At 42.8% G+C, this 7,966-nt stretch overlaps 1 gene segment (V, D, J or C); it reads left to right on the plus strand.

Annotated features, from left to right (window-relative positions):
• Positions 1–4,277: 4,277 nt before the first annotated feature.
• On the plus strand, positions 4,278–4,619 carry LOC308375257 (Ig lambda chain C region-like). The segment is given in 1 exon: positions 4,278–4,619.
• The last annotated feature ends 3,347 nt before the right edge of the window (positions 4,620–7,966 follow it).

Below are 7,966 nucleotides of genomic sequence, written 5' to 3' on the forward strand. Positions count from 1 at the left end.
CCTCTACACCCCCCATGCTAACACTCACATGGGGACATGAGGACATCAGCTGAGGCGCAGGCCCTACATCCCCCCTTCTAGTTCCAGAACCACTAAAAACCCCACCCGAGCTGCGGCTCAACAGGTCGGTGGGCGCTAGTTTTCCTGAACCTGACTGGACTGGGTGGCCCTTTGAAAAGACTGAGATGGATTAGAAAAGGTAGCAGCCCTAGGACGTGGCGGGACCCTTTGGCTTTCACAATCTCGGGCAAAGTGACCTGGCTCCTGACACCTCCTACAAATGACTGGACCAGGAAACACTCTGTTCTGGGGTCTAGAGGCCTGGAGGAGGCCGACATTACGAGTGAGTAGGTCGAGCTGTTCCTGCTGGCGTTTCAGAATCTCTTTTAATTCGACCAACTCAGGGTTAGGGGCCGGGCTACTTGGTGCTGGGTGCGTGTGACCTCTCACCCCATACTGTATACCGTAGACAGAAGGGACAGACTGACTCCTGTTTCTCATAGCTATTGGCATCCCCTCCCGTTCCCATCTCATAGCCTCCCCCCGAGCATCAAGTAAAGTGGCGTCAGGCTGGCGACGGACAAACTGTTTCAAGTCTCTACGTAGCCCCCCATCAATAACATGCTCAATAAACTGGTCACGTAGCATTACCTCTGCGTTTGGGATAGCCTGAGATGATGCCTGCCTTATCTTCCCCATCAAACTCATCAAAGTGAGGGAGAATTCGAGTAAGCTCTCTCCATCCTGTTGCTTTCTCGAAAAGAAAGCCTCCTGTAAGGACACATGGGACTGGGTGCAACCATACAGTTCACGCAAGATAGTTCGAACTTTCTTGGGGTCTGTCCTTTCATCAGCAGGCCGATATTTGATCTCCTCCCTTGCTTCTCCTTCTAGGTGGTCAAAAAGACAGAACGCTTGGTCAACTAAGGAGAGGTGACGAGCCCGCATGCAGGCTTGCACCTCCTCCTCCCATTCGTCAAAACTTATACCAGCCCTACCATTAAAGATTGGACATTTTCGGTCTCTAGGAATAAAAACAAATCTCTCAGTTTGCACATTACTAGAAGGACCTGCAGGGGGTGGGTCTGCTTGGCGTGCTGGCCGTTCTTGCCGCAAGAGGTTATTGTCTGCCTGAAGCTGTGCGACCATATCCCTAAGCTGCTGCATTTCTTCATTAGACATGGTAACTGTAACCCACTACCACAAATAAATAAGGAGAAGCGTTCTTAACTATAAAAGAGAGGGGATCAACTATACCTGCTATCTGCTCCACGAAGGCTGCTGCTGTTTTGTTTTTCACACAATCAAACACACAATTAGTAGGCCTACAACAGGAGCGATAATAAATACACAAAAAAATAAACAGTTTCACAACACTGGATCAACTGGTGCAAAAACAAAATAAATAGGAATCCACGTCTTTTACCTTTACTGTGCAATCCTGCCCGACTACGCCAGATTGTAGTGAGGCCAGTAAAGGGTATGATGGTTATACCCCAAAGTAGAGTCCGACTACGCCACCCCAGGGAATACTTACACCAGTAAGCCCCAGGGAATACTTTCTAAGTAATTTTCAGTACAGTGTTGATTACACTGTTAAATTCAATTCATATACACAAAGGCAAAACAGGTTCGTATGCACGAGGCGACAGACGGGATTCCAGTTTAAAGAAAGTTTATTGATAACTGAGGGGAAAGGGTAGTGGGAGTAGAGGTAGATGGTGAAGTAACCTGTGAACGAGACCAGTTAGCAAGGTACAAAAATATATTTATTGATAATTATGCCAGTAAGGCTAAAACAGGGAAACACTAGACTATATGCAGTGCTAAGGAGAACTTACCTGAGGGAGGCAGACTAGCAGACGGCGTGCTCTTGGATTCACACCGCACACGTGCAAACACACACAAAGAAGTGGTTCTAAGGTGAACTATTACACGGCAAGCAACCCACAGCACACTGCACACACAGCGCAACACAGCACACAGCACACCCAAAACACAGCACACTAACCAGCTTGATACACCCGCATGCAGTGACAGGGGCCCTCCACCATGCGCCTAGCCTCCCTCTGGAAGCACCCAGCGACTGCTAAATGGAGAAAACTAAAACAATTATTGCACCAGGAGAAACCAACAGACAATAGTAAACATGAATCACTCATAGACAATAATAGCTATTACTCATAGCCATTAAACACGGACCAGAACAAATAACAAATAACAAACATGCACCGGGACAAGCTACAGCGCCACCAGGCTTATCCAGTCACATGCAAACGGAAAATACACAAGACAGATGCATTGCCACGGCTTCAAGACAAAAAGAAAATGACAAACAAACAAAACGAAAACCCAGCTCCTCAGAAATACGTCAGACAGGCATGCACAACAGGGTAGTATAACTCATGCACTTGCTAGATCATAAAACTGTTTTCTGACCAAACAAAACAGCAGCACCCCTGTGTTCAGACTCTCCAGCAGTCTCACAGGCTAGACAGATTGGATTCAATGAACACAGCCGGAATGGCGAGGTCAGCGGCGAAGTACGGCTCCTATCTATAAAATACACGCTAATTAAAGTATGTATGACAGTATGCATAAAGCTACGCATTTTCTAGTGTTACGTAGTACAAACAAGGCATACCTGAACATGCAGGGACAAGGGCATACCCGAGGTAAGCGGCAGAAGGAAGGCTATGATGACTGGGCTACAAAACAAACATGGAAAGGTAAGCTCAAAAAGTTCTAAGTAAAAGTTATGCCACTTGCTAGCGAGCAACACCTACCCGGCTGATCAGGAAATCACCTCAACAGGGGGAAGGGGTGTGGTTACAGACACCGTCATGCACGCACACAATGTTTGGTCCTTTTATCAGTGTCTAAGTAGAGGCTACCAATGACTAGGCTGACGCTAGTTTGACGCTGATTGACTGCAAAATCAGGGAGTGTAGGTGTAATGACACCACCCTACCACAGGTGGTGGATCAAGACTCGATATTGGAAGTAAGTAATATCATCTTTGATCCTTTATAATATATTGGTCTACATCGTAACGCTTTGGTTAATTTGCCTTAATTTTATCATTTGGTTTTGAAATTAATGTAAGTTTCAATGGTGTGCTTTATGAGGCAGATAAGTTATACACTTGCTAGACTGGTTTGGCAATGCAACAAAATAGGCTACTGATAAAATTGTGTTCATGTTCCATTCGTTATGACTAATATGATTGGTGGCATATCTTAGCTGGGTCCATTTTGCCTGGGATATCAAAAATTAAAGCTATCTTAGTATTGCGCATCAGAGGAGGGGTTTTTGTACGGCCACAGATAGTATCACTGTGGTACACGTTTGGAGGCGGCAGTAGACTTGACGTTGGAAGTAAGTAAACGGACATTCATTTGGATCATTCTGTCAGTATGTGTATTATTATAAATGCATACATTTGGATTATTCTGTCAGTGTGTGCACTAAAGCCGTAATATATTGCGCTATGAGCAGTTTATGACGGTGTAGAACGTGTACTTTTATCTGTTCACTTAATCTTTTGTAAATGGTGTGTATTGACTCACATTTTACACCCTAATAATCCCTTTAAATATTAGACATCCCTTGTATGTGTTTTCAGAAAATAGGAAGGAATATATTTCATGCTTGTAACTTAGTGTTAGTAGTGTTGAAGTCTGTCATTTCCTATTGAATGTAGCCTCTGTGCTTTGACCGTAACTGTAAGTTTTACTTGGAACCGTGTCTGACTCAGAATACACCTGTGTGTGTGTATTTGGGAAACAGGTGGTAGGAAGATATTTACTGCCCTACAGGGTTTATAACTTCGTGTTACTCTGGTGGTAGGTGCTGCGCGTCAGATAATCCGTTAGACCGACACCGACCTAAAACTCTGAAATGTGTCATGATGTTGCACTGAGACATTTCTCCACAATATTCACACCATAGTTAAAGCATTTGCGGAGATATATGACTGTCTTTTTAGGATAATCTTTCTAATCAATGAGCTTGTCAGTAGCATGTTTTCTGTAGCTTCTTCCAGATTGTTTAAAAACGTAATCGCTAGTTACATTGTAATGTACCCTCATATTGCCTATGTAGCCTAATATCACATTAAAGGTGGTGGTGACATTTTTCAGCAAATGACCTCGTTAATTGCTTTCTATACCTCTTCGCGTTATTTCGCTGGAGACAGTCGTAAACTAATTGTTGTTAACATTCACTGTAATGTACCATCAGATTGCATCTGTATAATATGTACAACAGACGACAACATGTTTATTCCTTCTTGTACCTCTTCGCTTTATTTCTCAGGTGACACCACTCCCAAACTCACAGTCCTACCACCCCTGCACACCAGCGGGAGTTCAGCCACGTTGATGTGCCTGGCTAACGGAGGCTTCCCGTCCGACTGGACGCTGAGCTGGAACGTAGCGGGGAGCAGCAGGAGCGGGGAGACCAGTCGCTGGGGCCCACAGAAGGACGGCCTGTACAGCTGGAGCAACACCCTGACCCTCCCTCTCCAGGAGTGGACCCAGGGGGTCTCAGTGACCTGCGAGGCAAAGCAGGGCTCCCAGACTGTCACTGAGATTCTGAAGAAATCAGACTGCTCCTAGGGTCCCCTTTCAAATGTCATTAGCATGATTGAAAGTGTATTTGATAAAGACTCTTCATCTCTGATAGGGACTCTCTCTTATTTCTGTTAGTATGCAACACTGAATCACTGTCTTTCCCTCCCTTTCCACCTCTTTTTTTTCCACCTTCATTTTGGAATCTGAAGTGCTTGATACTTTGACCTTTTTATGTGTTTTGACCATTTATTAATAAAGGAATTTGATTCAATTTATCAGAGACTTGTTTGTGTGTCTTATTGTTGAAGATATATTTCCAGATTGTTGATTGTCGTTGATTGTTAAATCCCTTATAACGTTGAAATGTATATAAAGTACAGAAAACAAAGCTCCCTGTATTCACTGACAAGCCTTCAGTCCAATAACTCACTTGAGACTGTATGTAATGTCCTGTAATGTAAATCCCTTTAGAACACTTGAACATCTGGCGATAGCGCTGCTCTATTCTGGGACTAGCAGACCCACTCAGGCCTGGCAATGCAAATAGAAGTTTCCCCCACAGAGAGCTCTGTTTCCTGGGTTACACCTACAGCCAGAAACGGCACTGAGACAGCTGTGATCAGCTACACTGCTTTACTTTCACTCAGGTATTCTGAGACATGGCATTGCATGAAGAGGCTCTAAACTATATTAAGCTTCATTCACACATGAAGGTACCACCAGACCATCAGCAAAAAAAATGTTTTGTATTAACAGACAGACAGACAGACAGACAGACAGACAGACAGACAGACAGACAGACAGACAGACACACACACACACACACACACACACAGACAGACACACACCCACACACACATATACTGTACACAGCACCATACCGTCTTCAAGCTAGTGGCACCCTCTACTGGTGGAGAATGTTAGTGAGATTTGGTGAATGTGAGGACACACTGCTACTCTCATAGAGATACAAACATATTGAATCATCATGAATATGAGGACACACTGCTACTCTCATAGAGATACAAACATATTTAATCATCATGAACATGAGGACACACTGCTACTCTCATAGAGATACAAACATATTGAATCATCATGAACATGAGGACACACTGCTACTCTCATAGAGATACAAACATATTTAATCACCATGAACATCAGGACACACTGCTACTCTCATAGAGATACAAACATATTTAATCATCATGAACATGAGGACACACTGATACTCTCATAGAGATACAAACATATTTAATCACCATGAACATCAGGACACACTGCTACTCTCATAGAGATACAAACATATTTAATCATCATGAACATGAGGACACACTACTACTCTCATAGAGATACAAACATATTTAATCACCATGAACATCAGGACACACTACTACTCTCATAGAGATACAAACATATTTAATCACCATGAACATGAGGACACACTACTACTCTCATAGAGATACAAACATATTTAATCACCATGAACATCAGGACACACTACTACTCTCATAGAGATACAAACATATTTAATCACCATGAACATCAGGACACACTGCTACTCTCATAGAGATACAAACATATTTAATCACCATGAACATCAGGACACACTGCTACTCCCTCTCATAGAGATACAAACATATTGAATCATCATGAACGTAAGGACACACTGCTACTCTCATAGAGATACAAACATATTTAATCATCATGAACATGAGGACACACTGCTACTCTCATAGAGATACAAACATATTTAATCATCTTGAACATGAGGACACACTGCTACTCTCATAGAGATACAAACACATTTAATCATCATGGGGATCAAGAAATGGTAGCTCATTACATTAACGATCATGTAAAGGGCATTTTAGTTAAATAATGTAATACTGATATAATCATCATAACTGAAGCCATATTTTTACATTTACAGTACCCACATAATTAAACATACAAACAGAGTATTCAAATTCACATATGGCTTTCCCTCTTCATTTTTTTTAATGAGATGAGTCTTGATTGTGAAGATGACACAAACCTCTACCAAAAATACAGCAGCATAGTTTTGCTGAAGAAAGTCCCAACCAGCACTTCCTGCAGCAAACTCAGTGAGCCCAGTTACAGTGTACTGTTAACAGGGCCTAGTGTGTCCAAACTCAGCCCAGTCACAGTGTAATGTTAACAGGGCCTAGTGTGTCCAAACTCAGTGAGCCCAGTCACAGTGTAATGTTAACAGGGCCTAGTGTGTCCAAACTCAGCCCAGTCACAGTGTAATGTTAAGAGGGCCTAGTGTGTCCAAACTCAGCCCAGTCACAGTGTAATGTTAACCGGGCCTAGTGTGTCCAAACTCAGCCCAGTCACAGTGTAATGTTAACAGGGCCTAGTGTGTCCAAAGTCACTTAAATAACATTACATTCCTTTTGAGAGGCCTTCTGATTAATGATGGGAGTGACAGTCATAAAATGCTTGAACCAGTGTCCAACAGGATGTGCATGTCAGACCCTTCAACTATGCCCCTAATGTAGGCAGGGAAAGTGCCTTTGTTGCAGGTGACATATGCATCACAACTTTTGTGCAGTGTGTTTTTCCCACCACTATAGGGCACTGTTGGACTAGGAGAGAGAGAGAGACAGATTCTGTAACTTGCCATCTGGGGTTGGAGACAAGCTGACGGATGCCCCACTGCATCAGCTATCTGTAGTTTCCCTGCCGATAGACATCCTGATTCACGTGTTCATGTGTTGCAGTGTTGCTGATCGTCATCCTGGTGATCTCAGGAAGAGACACGCTTGAGCACTGGACTCTGACTACTGTGTCTGATACCACCAGTTAGTCTGCCATACTGAGGTCTTGGCATGAGTCTAAGTAATCTGTAAAATGATCCGCTGAGAACCTGGAGCAGTAGTAGTGGTCTCTGGTTCATCTGATTTGTACATAAGATTGTTAGAACACCACCTTGCCAAAATATCAAGAGACTCCAATTCACCTTTAATTTATTTAATGTATATAAGTATAAAACCGTAAATAACAAGCACTGTCTCAAAGCGCCTTTACAAAGTGCAACACCTGATCAATAATCTATGAATCAATAATCTATAAATCAATACACTCACTCAAGATATTTTCCTCCCAATCACATATATTTGTGTGTACATACTGATCATAACTGTAACTCTAACGTCTGTTTCACTCAGGAAAATAATGTACATACAGTAGATGTGTCAGTTTGCATCAATGGTCACAGTTCTAGTCTTGGGGGGATTATTTATAGCCCTGTGAGTTCACCACTTCATGGTGGAGAACTCAACAATGACTTTCATCTTCATGTTCCTCTGGACACTTGTCCTCTGCTTTCAGAGTAAGTTTCTTTTTTATGATTCATTCTCTTTAAA

Source organism: Sprattus sprattus (genome assembly GCF_963457725.1).
Source record: "Sprattus sprattus genome assembly, chromosome: 14".
Lineage (NCBI taxonomy): Eukaryota > Metazoa > Chordata > Actinopteri > Clupeiformes > Clupeidae > Sprattus > Sprattus sprattus.